The following is a 19,225-nucleotide window of genomic DNA, read 5'->3' as shown; positions in this document are numbered from 1 at the left end:
TCCATGCAAGAATTGAGGAGCATACACGTTACATCAAACACAATGTGTCTTTACATTACAAAACACACCACAATAATAATCCACGGTTACTCAAATTTTTTGGGATCCAGAAAGTGTGCACAAATTGGAGGTGAGGTGGTATAGATAAAGACTTAGGTCAAACCGAGATGAGGTGGATTTTTAATTTGGATACTATTACCCCCTCGTGGATTGAATGTGGATTTTGAATTATGTCACTTTTTGAAAATGTTATGATTTTTAGTAATTTTGAAATATACATTTTTTCCCCTCATTTTTAATCAACTCTCGTTCTCTACGGTATTTGCTAAAGAGAAATTTTGTGACCAAAAATCTTTCATTATAACACTGACCTGACATTGATTAGCTTAAATAAAATAAAAAAATGTGTTCCCTCTTTAGAAAGAAGTCATGCAATATATTAACATATTTAGTTTTTCCCTGTGTTTTGATTATTGCTTTGACTAGATATGTTTTTAATGAAGTACGCTTTATAAATCTTTTTTTCCCCCTTTCCTCTTTTCTCTTTGTTTTTGTTTATATCTTCTATTTGCTTGTTTTGAATTGATGCCAATTTGTGTCTTAACTAATGTATGGTGATATATGAGCGCAAAGAATGATAGGTGTAGTAGTTCTCTTTTACTAGTACGAACAGGGGATGTGAGTGACTGTTGAGAAAAGTCACTTCCGCCATTCGTACGGACGAACAGGCGAACACACAGTATGAAGACCCAGCCTGGAATATCACTTCCAGCATTCATACAGACAAACAGATGAACAATTATTCAAAACACCTGAACAGCTTCACTCCCCTTGCCGAACGAGCAACTTATTGCACGAACATCTCCTTATAACAAGCAGCAAGGATGGATACAGAACATACCGGTTGAGAAAGCCTGCACAGCGGGGGGTGAAACGCGTCCTGGACACCAGGAGGACTCTATGTGTGTGTGTGTGTGTATATATATATATACACACACATACACACACACACACACACACACACACACACACATATATATATATTTTTTTATTTTTTTTATCAACTTTGTTTTTATCTCCCTAGTGGAGTATTTTATATATTTGTTTTGTAATATAATAAAGTTTAAACTTATTTAACTATTAAATCCTCTTGGACCACCATTTCTTCAATATCCATCCACATCTAAAGGGGTTACTTGCCACTCCATATACTGACAAGTAAGTGCACAAACCTTAAGCCAATATTTTATGGGCTCCAAAACCAGGTGAGCAACTCTGTTTTCAACTATTAGGCTGTGAACCTTTACCAAACCATCTATACTATTTTTCTTGTACTGTACTTTATGGTTCCTGTATGTATAAACCCCACCAGAGCCTGTGAAGGGGACAAACATGAAGGTTACTGTTCCTACCTTAAAGGCACAGCAAGCTAATACGTTCAGAGCCATAACGTTGAAAAGGCTCTCGACTTGTGAGCATCCACTTTTTTTTACTTTCCACTTTATATATGACAATGCACAAACTATATTGCACCATTATGTTATAGCAGAGAGTGCTATAACTGCTAGTAGACAAATAAACATTTCCTTTAATTTATATATTAAGAGCCCAAAGATCACACAAAAAACTCCCGTTTGTACTACAACCTATAGAGAACCTACCAACTGATCAGTGCAACCTATAGAGAACCTACCAACAGATCAGTGCAACCTATAGAGAACCTACCAACAGATCAGTGCAACCTATAGAGAACCTACCAACAGATCAGTGCAACCTATAGAGAACCTACCAACAGATCAGTGCAACGTATAGAGAACCTACCAGCAGATCAGTGCAACGTATAGAGAACCTACCAACAGATCAGTGCAACCTATAGAGAACCTACTAACAGATCAATTCAACCTATAGAGAAAATACCAACAGATCAATGCAACCTATAGAGAACCTACCAACAGATCAATGCAACCTATAGAGAACCTACCAACAGATCAATGCAACCTATAGAGAACCTACCAACTGATCAATGCAACCTATAGAGAACCTACCAACTGATCAATGCAACCTATAGAGAACCTACCAACAGATCAATGCAACCTATAGAGAACCTACCAACAGATCAATGCAACCTATAGAGAACCTACCAACTGATCAATGCAACCTATAGAGAACCTACCAACAGATCAGGTCAACCTATAGAGAACCTACCAACAGATCAGTGCAACCTATAGAGAACCTACCAACAGATCAATGCAACCTATAGAGAACCTACCAACTGATCAATGCAACCTATAGAGAACCTACCAACAGATCAGTGCAACCTATAGAGAACCTACCAACAGATCAGTGCAACCTATAGAGAACCTACCAACAGATCAGTGCAACCTATAGAGAACCTACCAACAGATCAGTGCAACGTATAGAGAACCTACCAGCAGATCAGTGCAACGTATAGAGAACCTACCAACAGATCAGTGCAACCTATAGAGAACCTACCAACAGATCAATTCAACCTATAGAGAAAATACCAACAGATCAATGCAACCTATAGAGAACCTACCAACAGATCAATGCAACCTATAGAGAACCTACCAACTGATCAATGCAACCTATAGAGAACCTACCAACTGATCAATGCAACATATAGAGAACCTACCAACAGATCAATGCAACCTATAGAGAACCTACCAACTTATCAATGCAACCTATAGAGAACCTACCAACTGATCAATGCAACCTATAGAGAACCTACCAACTGATCAATGCAACCTATAGAGAACCTACCAACTGATCAATGCAACCTATAGAGAACCTACCAACAGATCAATGCAACCTATAGAGAACCTACCAACAGATCAATTCAACCTATAGAGAAAATACCAACAGATCAATGCAACCTATAGAGAACCTACCAACAGATCAATGCAACCTATAGAGAACCTACCAACAGATCAGTGCAACCTATAGAGAACCTACCAACAGATCAGTGCAACCTATAGAGAACCTACCAACAGATCAGTGCAACCTATAGAGAACCTACCAACAGATCAGTGCAATCTATAGAGAACCTACCAACAGATCAATGCAGCGTATAGGGTACCTACCAACAGATCAATGCAGCGTAGAGAACCTACCAACAGATCAATGCAACCTATAGAGAACCTACCAACAGATCAATGCAACCTATAGAGAACCTACCAACAGATCAGTGCAGCGTATAGAGAACCTACCAACAGATCAATGCAACCTATAGAGAACCTACCAACAGATCAGTGCAGCGTATAGAGAACCTACCAACAGATCAGGTCAACCTATAGAGAACCTACCAACAGATCAGGTCAACCTATAGAGAACCTACCAACAGATCAATGCAACATATAGAGAACCTACCAAAAGATCAGTGCAACGTATAGAGAACCTACCAACAGATCAGTGCAGCGTATAGATAACCTACCAACAGATCAATGCAGCGTATAGGGAACCTACCAACAGATCAATGCAGCGTAGATAACCTACCAACAGATCAATGCAGCATAGAGAACCTACCAACAGATCAATGCAGCGTAGAGAACCTACCAACAGATCAATGCAGCGTAGAGAACCTACCAACAGATCAATGCAGTGTAGAGAACCTACCAACAGATCAATGCAACCTATAGAGAACCTACCAACAGATCAATGCAACCTATAGAGAACCTACCAACAGATCAATGCAACCTATAGAGAACCTACCAACTGATCAATGCAACCTATAGAGAACCTACCAACTGATCAATGCAACCTATAGAGAACCTACCAACAGATCAATGCAACCTATAGAGAACCTACCAACAGATCAATGCAACCTATAGAGAACCTACCAACTGATCAATGCAACCTATAGAGAACCTACCAACAGATCAGGTCAACCTATAGAGAACCTACCAACAGATCAGTGCAACCTATAGAGAACCTACCAACAGATCAGTGCAATCTATAGAGAACCTACCAACAGATCAATGCAGCGTATAGGGTACCTACCAACAGATCAATGCAGCGTAGAGAACCTACCAACAGATCAATGCAACCTATAGAGAACCTACCAACAGATCAATGCAACCTATAGAGAACCTACCAACAGATCAGTGCAGCGTATAGAGAACCTACCAACAGATCAATGCAACCTATAGAGAACCTACCAACAGATCAGTGCAGCGTATAGAGAACCTACCAACAGATCAGGTCAACCTATAGAGAACCTACCAACAGATCAGGTCAACCTATAGAGAACCTACCAACAGATCAATGCAACATATAGAGAACCTACCAAAAGATCAGTGCAACGTATAGAGAACCTACCAACAGATCAGTGCAGCGTATAGATAACCTACCAACAGATCAATGCAGCGTATAGGGAACCTACCAACAGATCAATGCAGCGTAGATAACCTACCAACAGATCAATGCAGCATAGAGAACCTACCAACAGATCAATGCAGCGTAGAGAACCTACCAACAGATCAATGCAGCGTAGAGAACCTACCAACAGATCAATGCAGCGTAGAGAACCTACCAACAGATCAATGCAACCTATAGAGAACCTACCAACAGATCAGTGCAACCTATAGAGAACCTACCAACAGATCAGTGCAACCTATAGAGAACCTACCAACAGATCAGTGCAATCTATAGAGAACCTACCAACAGATCAATGCAGCGTATAGGGAACCTACCAACAGATCAATGCAGCGTAGAGAACCTACCAACAGATCAATGCAACCTATAGAGAACCTACCAACAGATCAGTGCAGCGTATAGAGAACCTACCAACAGATCAATGCAACCTATAGAGAACCTACCAACAGATCAGGTCAACCTACAGAGAACCTACCAACAGATCAATGCAACCTATAGAGAACCTACCAACAGATCAGTGCAACATATAGATAACCTACCAACAGATCAGTGCAGCGTATAGATAACCTACCAACAGATCAGTGCAGCGTATAGATAACCTACCAACAGATCAGTGCAGCGTATAGATAACCTACCAACAGATCAGTGCAGCGTATAGATAACCTACCAACAGATCAGTGCAGCGTATAGATAACCTACCAACAGATCAGTGCAATCTATAGAGAACCTACCAACAGATCAATGCAGCGTATAGATAACCTACCAACAGATCAGTGCAGCGTATAGATAACCTACCAACAGATCAGTGCAGCGTATAGATAACCTACCAACAGATCAGTGCAGCGTATAGATAACCTACCAACAGATCAGTGCAATCTATAGAGAACCTACCAACAGATCAATGCAGCGTATAGGGAACCTACCAACAGATCAATGCAGCGTATAGGGAACCTACCAACAGATCAATGCAGCGTAGAGAACCTACCAACAGATCAGTGCAACCTATAGAGAACCTACCAACAGATCAGTGCAACCTATAGAGAACCTACCAACAGATCAGTGCAACCTATAGAGAACCTACCAACAGATCAGTGCAACCTATAGAGAACCTACCAACAGATCAGTGCAACCTATAGAGAACCTACCAAAAGATCAATGCAACCTATAGAGAACCTACCAACAGATCAGTGCAACCTATAGAGAACCTACCAACAGATCAATGCAACCTATAGAGAACCTGCCAACAGATCAGTGCAACATATAGATAACCTACCAACAGATCAGTGCAGCGTATAGATAACCTACCAACAGATCAGTGCAGCGTATAGATAACCTACCAACAGATCAGTGCAGCGTATAGATAACCTACCAACAGATCAGTGCAGCGTATAGATAACCTACCAACAGATCAGTGCAGCGTATAGATAACCTACCAACAGATCAGTGCAATCTATAGAGAACCTACCAACAGATCAATGCAGCGTATAGATAACCTACCAACAGATCAGTGCAGCGTATAGATAACCTACCAACAGATCAGTGCAGCGTATAGATAACCTACCAACAGATCAGTGCAGCGTATAGATAACCTACCAACAGATCAGTGCAATCTATAGAGAACCTACCAACAGATCAATGCAGCGTATAGGGAACCTACCAACAGATCAATGCAGCGTATAGGGAACCTACCAACAGATCAATGCAGCGTAGAGAACCTACCAACAGATCAGTGCAACCTATAGAGAACCTACCAACAGATCAGTGCAACCTATAGAGAACCTACCAACAGATCAGTGCAACCTATAGAGAACCTACCAACAGATCAGTGCAACCTATAGAGAACCTACCAACAGATCAGTGCAACCTATAGAGAACCTACCAAAAGATCAATGCAACCTATAGAGAACCTACCAACAGATCAGTGCAACCTATAGAGAACCTACCAACAGATCAATGCAACCTATAGAGAACCTGCCAACAGATCAGTGCGTCTAGTACTAAATAAAATGTACGTCCTCAAACTGCATATACAGCAATGTCTGGTCTCCACGATAAAACTGGAGAAAATGTGTCTGTAAAGAATTCCTCCCTATCGGATTCCTTCGTCGTGAGAAGTTCTGAGTCCTACTCTAAAAAGAACCAATCCTTTTCTAAATAAGATACAAAGTGAGCACAGAATCCTTTGTTGGCTCCATTTAACGTGGACACACATTCTCTCGGAGACGGTCACACAGAGGATGGGCCATTTAATAAATCAATCTCACACAGTGTGCTTGGACAGTTGGGAAGAAGACCCCAGTCAATCAATATATTGCATTAGGAAGATTGCCGGTACATTTATTACTTTCCACTAAATCAGATTTAAGCTTTAATAGCCAGAGCTTTTATACAGGATGACAGAAACCACAAAGCACAGCTCGGCCTCTGCAAGGGTTAAACTGCAGAGGACACCAAAATTGCTTTTATTGATGCTAATGCCTAAGGATGGAATTTCAACGTCCGGGCAGGAGATGCGCTCTCATATAACATACTAACATTGCTATCCATTGCTTATCCTCAGCGATCAGTCATCTCGTGGGCAACAGGATCTGCAGAAATTATTTATTAAAAAATAGAATGATGTCAACTATTTGGATTTGGCGGTTAATCGGTTTATAGCCTTGCAATGAATGTTAGATCATTCTAGTCATATTTGAGATAATTACTCTGTAAATTGTCACATATTGTCCTGCTTAGTACGACACCTTTCAATAATTATCCTACATTTTACATTTGTGTTTGTCTTCCCACCTCCCTTTTGAAACAGCATGATCCTCTTGTCCTATTTTAACCAGTTCTGAATCTTCAGTTGGAGCTCAGAATGTTTAGATTTAAAAGGAACACTCCAAACACCATAATCACTACAGCGCGCGGTAGCAGTAATGTTGATTTGAGTATCCTTGTGAGTAGTGATGTCGCGAACATAACATTTTCCGTTCGCAAATGGCGAACGCGAACTTCCGCAAATGTTCGCGAACGGGCGAACCGGGCAAACCGCCATAGACTTAAATAGGCAGGCGAATTTAAAAACCCACAGGGACTCTTTATGGCCACAATAGTGATGGAATAGTTGTTTCAAGGGGACTAACACCTGGACTGTGGCATGCCGGAGGGGGATCCATGGCAAAACTCCCATGGAAAATTACATAGTTGATGCAGAGTCTGGTTTTAATCCATAAAGGGCATAAATCACCTAACATTCCTAAATTGTTTGGAATAACGTGCTTTAAAACATCATATGATGTTGTATCGATCAGGTAGAGTAAGGGTTACGCCCGCTTCACAGTGACAGACCAAACTCCCCGTTTAACGCACCGCAAACAACCGCAAACAGTCCATTTGCACAACCGCAATCTCCCCATTTGCACAAGGTTGGATACCAAGCTAGCCATGTCCCGTTCCTTGTCCTCACTGATGTCATGGAAGGTCTCTTCCTCCACCCAGCCACGTACAACACCAAGGGTCCCTGAAAGGTGACAACAAGCCCCCTGTATTTTTTTTTTTTTAATGTACACTACTGTTACACCAGATATGAGTTGCACTGGTGTGACACTGTGCCCCGGCAGGCCCTGAAATGCACACGTGTGAAGGCAACTGACTGCTATTATATTACAGTCAAAGAAGTTTTTTGTTTTTTTTTAAATGCAAGCTATTGTGACACCCAGTGGCGTACTAAGGGGGGGGGGGGGGGGGCGCGGCGGGAGCGGTCCACCCCGGGTACCACTCACTAAGGGGGTGCCCGGGGCGCACTTTCACAGGGGCGGCAATTCGCCACCCCTGTGTCTTATGAAAAGGGACTGGTGTGCCCTGAGTTCGTGTATCAACGCGATTTCCCATCAATCAGCAGTAGGTCCGGTTCTCGTGATCCGTGAGAGTGTTGCGGATCGCGGGAGCAGAGGACCCTGCTGCTGCTGCTGGATGGGAAACGAGGATGCAAAGTACTGGGCCCCTCTTCACTGCCACCGGACCACCAGTCGAGGAGGACAGGACGGGCAGGTAAGTGGCAGCGCTTATTCCACACAACATTCACACTACACACACTATACACACACTGCATACACACACTGCATACACCATACACACACACACTGCATACACTATATTCACTACGCAAACACACACTTATACGTGCGTGTATGTGTGTGCGTGTCTGTGTGTGTTTCGGTGTTCAGTGCCAAATACATTAAAAAAAATTGCAGTTGTTTTTTACATTTCAAAGTGGGGGTTATCCCGGTCCACCCCTGAGAGGCTGTCTGGAGCTAATGGACGCACAGAGCACAGCCGCCCAGGCTGACATACTCATCTGCGACTCTCCCAATATGGCGGCAGCCGCGTGTCCTCCTGGTACCAGCAAAGCATGGCAGGATATTGAGTCTAAGCTGGACAGATTCTTTAATCAATTTTGGAAGCAAATAACAAGCTGGAAGCCCCAACAAGCTCCACCACAGCCCCAACAAGCTCCACCACAGCTAAGCGAAGCAGTCCCCATTAAAATCCACCAACTTAAAAGGCGTCGAAGACGGGACCGGAGGCACAAACAGAAATGCAGAGCCTGCCCCCACGTCAAGCACTCGCCTCCTACTTAAGCTACTACAATCCCGCACCGGACGTGAAGCACCACCGGGACAGATCCAACCACCCGACAAAACAAGCTTCCACCACCTCAAGCCGCGAACCCGACCCTCAGCCAGAGACTTGCCTTTGTTGTTCCAGGTATCAGGGACTCCCAGGGTCTGCACCTGGCGCCCAGAAGGGATTGGATGAGCACAAGCAGTAAACAGCAGCCTGCCAAGCATGTCCTACTATAGCCGATCCTCCACACCATGACTTTGTTCACATGAACTGCTCTCTGCACATTAACTAATCGTAAAGTAGCAAGCATTTAAACATGTCATTATTTCACCTCCTAAAGAGTTTATTGTCGTAGTTCCTTACATGCCTTTACCTTAACCGTTCATGTATTATGTTATTCACTAGTCTCATCTCATGGGGCGACTCACACTTGATTTATAACTAGTGGTGGAGCTGCTGATATAAATACACAGTTGATAACGTGCAAGCTACACCCTAAACATGACAGCCATCTTTCACAACAATGTACTGCTATATACTCATACCCTCAGTGCAACTAGTCATGATATACGCACGTTCAGCCTAGCATGCTCAAATATAACACACTTCTGTCTAAAAAAAAAAAAAAGAATGCAGCTTCAGAATTAATCTAAATTGTATGCTGTCTAGGAGGTGGGAGGGTCTGGGAGGGAGGGTCTGCTGCTGATTGGCTGGAATGTGTCTGCTGACTATGAGGTATAGGGTCAAAGTTTAGAAATTTCAGATATCTGCTGTTCAAAAAGGTGTTGAGGGTCAATTCTCAATTTACACATTGCATCACTAGACAGTGCGACCCACCAATATAAGTATCTAGACAGTGCGGTCCACCAGTATAATTAACTAGACAGTGCGACCCACCAATATAAGTAGTCAAACTGTTCTGGCTTCCACCAGATGAAGCTTCCTGTCTCTTCACAGCTGGAAGCTCCTGCTACAAGCTTTTTTTGCAATCTCCTGAACGAAGACCTGATGTGCAGGACCAGCTCATTGGGTACATGCAGTAGTGATTATGCTAGTTATGTACCTCAGCAATAAAACTCACAGCAATGTGCCATGCCCGAGTGTATCACAGAGCTCCTCAGCAATAAAACTCACAGCAATGTACCATGCCACAGTATCACAGAGCTCCTCAGCAATAAAACTCACAGAAATGTGCCATGCCACAGTATCACAGAGCTCCTCAGTAATAAAACTCACAGCAATGTGCCATGCCACAGTATCACAGAGCTCCTCAGCAATAAAACTCACAGCAATGTGCCATGCCCGAGTGTATCACAGAGCTCCTCAGCAATAAAACTCACAGCAATGTACCATGCCACAGTATCACAGAGCTCCTCAGCAATAAAACTCACAGCAATGTGCCATGCCACAGTATCACAGAGCTCCTCAGCAATAAAACTCACAGAAATGTGCCATGCCACAGTATCACAGAGCTCCTCAGCTAAAAAAAACTCACAGCAATGTGCCGTGTCCAAGGGTATTAGTGGATCGCATTGTATATTATGTGGAAATAGAACTATAATGTTATTATGTTCAAGTGAGCTGTGAAACCAGAACATTTATATTAAAGAACACAGAATATATTTAAAAAATTCAATTTTTCCATAGATAAAAGCTTGTGGTTTTTTGGGCCCATTTATCCACAGGCAAAGGAGGACGGTCACATAAACTAGTTACCTGCAGAGGGAGCTAGTGTTCTCAGAATAGTATTACCTACAGAACATCATGTCAGTTACCAGACTGTCCAGCAGAGGACACTATTTACCTTTCAATATGTACATGGTCTCCGTTTTCCCATTTTCGCAATGTGGTTTGGAAAAGGAATTGCACGGCTAGGGGCGCTCCAATGGGAATACAAAACAAAGTTCTTCACTCACATAAAACAGCATTTTCTGGATCGTCTGCTTATTGAACCTCAGCGCCCCTCATTCCTGCCATGGTAGATGGCGTGAGACTGCGTTTTAGGCGTAATCATGGGACTATCATGAAAAACACAGGGCGAGAGGAGGAACCCCTTAATCCGATTTACTCTTTAAACCTTGTTAGAGGCTTTCAGATTATCCCATCATCTAATTCACTAAAGTATGAATAGTCAGGAAATGGGAGATCAATCCAATTAACATGGATTGGGAATATAAACGAGATCACAATGAGGAGCTCAGGGTTTTATTAAAGGGAAGTGAATTAAAAACTAAAATAGCTAAAGTGGGCTACGGGATTTTTCCAGATTGGCTGTATATTATTCTGCATAAAATGTGCTTTTCAATTCACTATAATCCAATCTCTAATAAAAAGGGTAACATATGTGATATTTTTGACAAATGAAAGTGAGGATATGGGGCAGTTTATTGGGTGTAAGGAGTGTTACACGAAATGTTATTTGGGGTATAAGGGGCAGTATATGAGATATAAAAGGCAGCATTCGGGGTGTAAGGGGCAGTATATGAGATATAACAGGCAGCATTCGGGGTGTAAGGGACAGTATATGAGATATAACAGGCAGTATTCGGGGTGTAAGGGGCAGTATATGAGGTATAACAGGCAGTATTTGGGGTGTAAGGGGCAGTATTTGGGGTGTAAGGGGCAGTATTCGGGATGTAAGGGGCAGTATATGGAGGTATAACAGGCAGTATTCGGGGTGTAAGGGGCAGTATATGAGGTATAACAGGCAGTATTCGGGGTGTAAGGGGCAGTATATGGAGGTATAACAGGCATCATTCGGGGTGTAAGGGGCAGTATATGAGGTATAACAGGCAGTATTCAGGGTGTAAGGGGCAGTATATGGGGTATAACAGGCAGTATTCGGGGTGTAAGGGGCAGTATATGAGGTATAACAGGCAGTATTCGGGGTGTAAGGGGCAGTATATGAGGTATAACAGGCAGTATTCGGGGTGTAAGGGGCAGTATATGAGGTATAACAGGCAGTATTCGGGGTGTAAGGGGCAGTATATGGGGTATAACAGGCAGTATTCGGGGTGTAAGGGGCAGTATATGAGGTATAACAGGCAGTATTCGGGGTGTAAGGGGCAGTATATGAGGTATAACAGGCAGTATTCGGGGTGTAAGGGGCAGTATATGAGGTATAACAGGCAGTATTCGGGGTGTAAGGGGCAGTATATGAGGTATAACAGGCAGTATTCGGGGTGTAAGGGGCAGTATATGAGGTATAACAGGCAGTATTCGGGGTGTAAGGGGCAGTATATGAGGTATAACAGGCAGTATTCGGGGTGTAATGGGCAGTATATGAAGTATAACAGGCAGTATTCGGGGTGTAAGGGGCAGTATATGAGGTATAACAGGCAGTATTCGGGGTGTAAGGGGCAGTATATGAGGTATAACAGGCAGTATTTGGGGTGTAAGGGGCAGTATATGAGGTATAACAGGCGGTATTTGGGGTGTAAGGGGCAGTATATATGGTATAACAGGCAGTATTTGGGGTGTAAGGGGCAGTATTTGGGGTATAAGGGGCAGTATTTGGGGGCGTAAGGGGCAGTATTTGGGGGCGTAAGGGGCAGTATTTGGGGGTGTAAGGGGCAGTATTTCGGGTGTAAGGGGCAGTATTTGGGGTGTAAGGGGCAGTATTTGGGGTGTAAGGGGCAGTATATGAGGTATAACAGGCAGTATTCGGGGTGTAAGGGGCAGTATATGAGGTATAACAGGCAGTATTCGGGGTGTAAGGGGCAGTATATGAGGTATAACAGGCAGTATTCGGGGTGTAAGGGGCAGTATATGAGGTATAACAGGCAGTATTCGGGGTGTAAGGGGCAGTATATGAGGTATAACAGGCAGTATTCGGGGTGTAAGGGGCAGTATATGGAGGTATAACAGGCAGTATTCGGGGTGTAAGGGGCAGTATATGGAGGTATAACAGGCAGTATTCGGGGTGTAAGGGGCAGTATACGGGGTATAACAGGCAGTATTCGGGGTGTAAGGGGCAGTATATGGAGGTATAACAGGCAGTATTCGGGGTGTAAGGGGCAGTATATGAGGTATAACAGGCAGTATTCGGGGTGTAAGGGGCAGTATACGGGGTATAACAGGCAGTATTCGGGGTGTAAGGGGCAGTATATGGAGGTATAACAGGCAGTATTCGGGGTGTAAGGGACAGTATATGGAGTTATAACAGGCAGTATTCGGGGGTGTAAGGGGCAGTATATGAGGTATAACAGGCAGTATTCGGGGTGTAAGGGGCAGTATATGGGGTATAACAGGCAGTATTCGGGGTGTAAGGGGCAGTATATGGAGGTATAACAGGCAGTATTCGGGGTGTAAGGGGCAGTATATGAGGTATAACAGGCAGTATTCGGGGTGTAAGGGGCAGTATATGGAGGTATAACAGGCAGTATTCGGGGTGTAAGGGGCAGTATATGGAGGTATAACAGGCAGTATTTGGGGTGTAAGGGGCAGTATATGAGGTATAACAGGCAGTATTCGGGGTGTAAGGGGCAGTATATGGAGGTATAACAGGCAGTATTCGGGGTGTAAGGGGCAGTATATGGAGGTATAACTGGCAGTATTTGGGGTGTAAGGGGCAGTATATGAGGTATAACAGGCAGTATTCGGGGTGTAAGGGGCAGTATATGAGGTATAACTGGCAGTATTTGGGGTGTAAGGGGCAGTATATGGAGGTATAACAGGCAGTATTTGGGGTGTAAGGGGCAGTATATGAGGTATAACTGGCAGTATTTGGGGTGTAAGGGGCAGTATATGAGGTATAACAGGCAGTATTCGGGGTGTAAGGGGCAGTATATGAGGTATAACAGGCAGTATTTGGGGTGTAAGGGGCAGTATATGGAGGTATAACAGGCAGTATTTGGGGTGTAAGGGGCAGTATATGAGGTATAACAGGCAGTATTTGGGGTGTAAGGGGCAGTATATGAGGTATAACTGGCAGTATTTGGGGTGTAAGGGGCAGTATATGGAGGTATAACAGGCAGTATTCGGGGTGTAAGGGGCAGTATATGAGGTATAACAGGCAGTATTCGGGGTGTAAGGGGCAGTATATGGGGTATAACAGGCAGTATTCGGGGTGTAAGGGGCAGTATATGGAGGTATAACAGGCAGTATTCGGGGTGTAAGGGGCAGTATATGGGGTATAACAGGCAGTATTCGGGGTGTAAGGGGCAGTATATGGAGGTATAACAGGCAGTATTCGGGGTGTAAGGGGCAGTATATGGGGTATAACAGGCAGTATTTGGGGTGTAAGGGGCAGTATATGGGGTATAACAGGCAGTATTCGTGGTGTAAGGGGCAGTATATGGAGGTATAACAGGCAGTATTCGGGTATAAGGGGCAGTATATGGAGGTGTAACAGGCAGTATTCGGGGTGTAAGGGGCAGTATATGGAGGTGTAACAGGCAGTATTCGGGGTGTAAGGGGCAGTATATGGAGGTATAACAGGCAGTATTCGGGGTGTAAGGGGCAGTATATGAGGTATAACAGGCAGTATTTGGGGTGTAAGGGGCAGTATATGGGGTATAACAGGCAGTATTCGGGGTGTAAGGGGCAGTATGTGAGGTATAACAGGCAGTATTCGGGGTGTAAGGGGCAGTATATGGAGGTATAACAGGCAGTATTCGGGGTGTAAGGGGCAGTATATGGAGGTATAACAGGCAGTATTCGGGGTGTAAGGGGCAGTATATGGAGGTATAACAGGCAGTATTCGGGGTGTAAGGGGCAGTATATGGAGGTATAACAGGCAGTATTTGGGGTGTAAGGGGCAGTATATGAGGTATAACAGGCAGTATTCGGGGTGTAAGGGGCAGTATATGGAGGTATAACAGGCAGTATTCGGGGTGTAAGGGGCAGTATATGAGGTATAACAGGCAGTATTTGGGGTGTAAGGGGCAGTATATGAGGTATAACAGGCAGTATTCGGGGTGTAAGGGACAGTATATGGAGGTATAACCGGCAGTATTTGGGGTGTAAGGGGCAGTATATGGGGTATAACAGGCAGTATTCGGGTATAAGGGGCAGTATATGGAGGTATAACAGGCAGTATTCGGGGTGTAAGGGGCAGTATTTGGGGTGTAAGGGGCAGTATTTGGGGTATAACAGGCAGTATTCGGGGTGTAAGGGGCAGTATATGAGGTATAACAGGCAGTATTTGGGGTGTAAGGGGCAGTATATGGGGTATAACAGGCAGTATTCGGGTATAAGGGGCAGTATATGGAGGTATAACAGGCAGTATTCGGGGTGTAAGGGGCAGTATATGGAGGTATAACAGGCAGTATTCGGGGTGTAAGGGGCAGTATATGAGGTATAACAGGCAGTATTTGGGGTGTAAGGGGCAGTATATGAGGTATAACAGGCAGTATTCGGGGTGTAAGGGGCAGTATATGAGGTATAACAGGCAGTATTTGGGGTGTAAGGGGCAGTATATGAGGTATAACAGGCAGTATTCGGGGTGTAAGGGGCAGTATATGGAGGTATAACAGGCAGTATTCGGGGTGTAAGGGGCAGTATATGAGGTATAACAGGCAGTATTCGGGGTGTAAGGGGCAGTATATGGAGGTATAACAGGCAGTATTCGGGGTGTAAGGGGCAGTATATGAGGTATAACAGGCAGTATTCGGGGTGTAAGGGGCAGTATATGAGGTATAACAGGCAGTATTTGGGGTGTAAGGGGCAGTATATGAGGTATAACAGGCAGTATTCGGGGTGTAAGGGGCAGTATATGGAGGTATAACAGGCAGTATTCGGGGTGTAAGGGGCAGTATATGGAGGTGTAACAGGCAGTATTCGGGGTGTAAGGGGCAGTATATGAGGTATAACAGGCAGTATTCGGGGTGTAAGGGGCAGTATATGGAGGTATAACAGGCAGTATTCGGGGTGTAAGGGGCAGTATATGGAGGTGTAACAGGCAGTATTCGGGGTGTAAGGGGCAGTATATGGAGGTATAACAGGCAGTATTCGGGGTGTAAGGGGCAGTATATGGAGGTATAACAGGCAGTATTTGGGGTGTAAGGGGCAGTATATGGAGGTATAACAGGCAGTATTCGGGGTGTAAGGGGCAGTATATGGAGGTATAACAGGCAGTATTCGGGGTGTAAGGGGCAGTATATGGAGATATAACAGGCAGTATATGGGGTATAACAGGCAGTATTTGGGGTGTAAGGGGCAGTATATGGGGTATAACAGGCAGTATTCGGGGTGTAAGGGGCAGTATATGGAGGTATAACTGGCAGTATTTGGGGTGTAAGGGGCAGTATATGAGGTATAACAGGCAGTATTCGGGGTGTAAGGGGCAGTATATGGAGATATAACAGGCAGTATATGGAGGTATAACAGGCAGTATTTGGGGTGTAAGGGGCAGTATATGGAGGTATAACTGGCAGTATTTGGGGTGTAAGGGGCAGTATATGAGGTATAACAGGCAGTATTCGGGGTGTAAGGGGCAGTATATGGGGTATAACAGGCAGTATTCGGGGTGTAAGGGGCAGTATATGAGGTATAACAGGCAGTATTCGGGGTGTAAGGGGCAGTATATGAGGTATAACAGGCAGTATTCGGGGTGTAAGGGGCAGTATATGGAGATATAACAGGCAGTATATGGAGGTATAACAGGCAGTATTTGGGGTGTAAGGGGCAGTATATGGGGTATAACAGGCAGTATTCGGGGTGTAAGGGGCAGTATATGGAGGTATAACAGGCAGTATTCGGGGTGTAAGGGGCAGTATATGAGGTATAACAGGCAGTATTCGGGGTGTAAGGGGCAGTATATGAGGTATAACAGGCAGTATTCGGGGTGTAAGGGGCAGTATATGGAGATATAACAGGCAGTATATGGAGGTATAACAGGCAGTATTTGGGGTGTAAGGGGCAGTATATGGGGTATAACAGGCAGTATTCGGGGTGTAAGGGGCAGTATATGGAGGTATAACAGGCAGTATTCGGGGTGTAAGGGGCAGTATATGGAGGTATAACAGGCAGTATTTGGGGTGTAAGGGGCAGTATATGAGGTGTAACAGGCAGTATTCGGGGTGTAAGGGGCAGTATATGGGGTATAACAGGCAGTATTCGGGGTGTAAGGGGCAGTATATGAGGTATAACTGGCAGTATTTGGGGTGTAAGGGGCAGTATATGAGGTATAACAGGCAGTATTCGGGGTGTAAGGGGCAGTATATGAGGTATAACAGGCAGTATTTGGGGTGTAAGGGGCAGTATATGAGGTATAACAGGCAGTATATGGGGTGTAAGGGGCAGTATATGAGGTATAACAGGCAGTATATGGAGGTATAACAGGCAGTATTTGGGGTGTAAGGGGCAGTATATGAGGTATAACAGGCAGTATATGTAGGTATAACAGGCAGTATTTGGGGTGTAAGGGGCAGTATATGAGGTATAACAGGCAGTATTTGGGGTGTAACAGGCAGTATTTGGGGTGTAAGGGGCAGTATATGAGGTGTAAGGGGTAGTATATGAGGTGTAAGGGGTAGTATATGGGGTGTAACAGGCAGTATTTGGGGTGTAAGGGGCAGTATTCGGGGTGTAAGGGGCAGTATATGGAGGTATAACAGGCAGTATTTGGGGTGTAAGGGGCAGTATATGGAGGTATAACAGGCAGTATTCGGGGTGTAAGGGGCAGTATATGAGGTATAACAGGCAGTATTCGGGGTGTAAGGGGCAGTATATGAGGTATAACAGGCAGTATTTGGGGTGTAAGGGGCAGTATATGAGGTATAACAGGCAGTATTCGGGGTGTAAGGGGCAGTATATGAGGTATAACAGGCAGTATTCGGGGTGTAAGGGGCAGTATATGGAGATATAACAGGCAGTATATGGAGGTATAACAGACAGTATTCGGGGTGTAAGGGGCAGTATATGAGGTATAACAGGCAGTATTCGGGGTGTAAGGGGCAGTATATGGGGTATAACAGGCAGTATTCGGGGTGTAAGGGGCAGTATATGAGGTATAACAGGCAGTATTCGGGGTGTAAGGGGCAGTATATGAGGTGTAAGGGGTAGTATATGGGGTGTAACAGGCAGTATTTGGGGTGTAAGGGGCAGTATATGAGGTGTAAGGGGCAGTATTTGGGGTGTAAGGGGCAGTATATGAGGTGTAAGGGGCAGTATTTGGGGTGTAAGGGGCAGTATTTGGGGTGTAATATCACAATGTAGACCAAAATATGAAATGATTCTATGGCTAACAGAGCTGTGACCAATTCTCCAAGTTGGAGGATTTTCCCAAATCAGCGATTTTAACCTACAAAGTGGATTGAAGTCACTCACATTCAGTATTTTGTGAGTAACTGTGAATTTCAACCAAATTTCCTAATCAGCCATAGACCGTGTATTTCACCGGTGCGAAAATTATTTTTATAGATCCGACTACACGTTTTACAGCGAGTTAGACTGCAACAGACCAATACATCCCAGCTGGCCCTACTTAGGACGAAAAGTCCCTAGTATTATTAGTATTATTATTTATATAGCGCCAACAAATTCCGCAGCGCTGTACTATGAGCTTCAACCTCTCTATCCCTTATTTATTTCACTATATTCATGGAGCGATCTTCTTAACGTGTCTGACAGTGTGGATAATAATTATGTGCTAATATTAATACATAGCTCTATCTGACACTCACCAGGCTGTGAAAGGTTCTCCTTGCAGTGGGCTTTTGGTAGAACTGCTGGAGCTGAACCAGCTGATTCCAATCTTCCCTGGGATCTGAGTCCCACCTGACAGATTACACAGACATTGCTCATTATGGTATGACACACATGCAGGGGAATTCACTGCTGGAGATCCAAAGTCAAATGTAAAGCTAAGGCCAAAACAGTCAAACTGAGAGCAGGATGGACTTGGAGAGTGTTTCCAGCTCGGCTATTTCGGGCTTAAAATTTGAAATTCACTTTGAATTTCTGAAAATTCTAACATTAGTGTTTGCTGGACATGAAAAGTGCTGCCTTGCAATATCCATGGCCTTCACATCCTGAGCAATCCCTCTCAGATTCATTGGTTAATTCCGTCATGCAGACACATGTTCGTATCACTGGTCTCCTGTAATGTAACATTACAAACACTATCTGGGTAACATTCACTAAAGTGAGAATTCAAAGTGGATTCAAATTTTATGACAAAGTAGCCGAAGGGGAATTTTTTTAGTTCAGCTATTTTGGACTTAAATATGAAATTCACTTTAAATTCTCACTTTAAATTATTTCCCTACAATAGACTCTC

At 44.1% G+C, this 19,225-nt stretch overlaps 1 protein-coding gene across 1 annotated transcript in view; it reads right to left on the bottom strand.

Annotated features, from left to right (window-relative positions):
• KCNJ5 (potassium inwardly rectifying channel subfamily J member 5) overlaps positions 1-18,742 on the bottom strand; it is a 76,398-nt gene extending 57,656 nt beyond the window's left edge. Inside the window, exon 1 of the mRNA XM_063436055.1 lies at positions 18,630-18,742. The gene's annotated coding sequence lies outside the window, so the exon portion shown is untranslated. The remainder of the gene's footprint in view (positions 1-18,629) is intronic.
• Positions 18,743-19,225: the final 483 nt, after the last annotated feature.

Source organism: Pelobates fuscus, chromosome 11 (assembly GCF_036172605.1).
Source record: "Pelobates fuscus isolate aPelFus1 chromosome 11, aPelFus1.pri, whole genome shotgun sequence".
NCBI lineage: Eukaryota > Metazoa > Chordata > Amphibia > Anura > Pelobatidae > Pelobates > Pelobates fuscus.
This window is presented reverse-complemented; position numbering and strand designations above follow the sequence as displayed.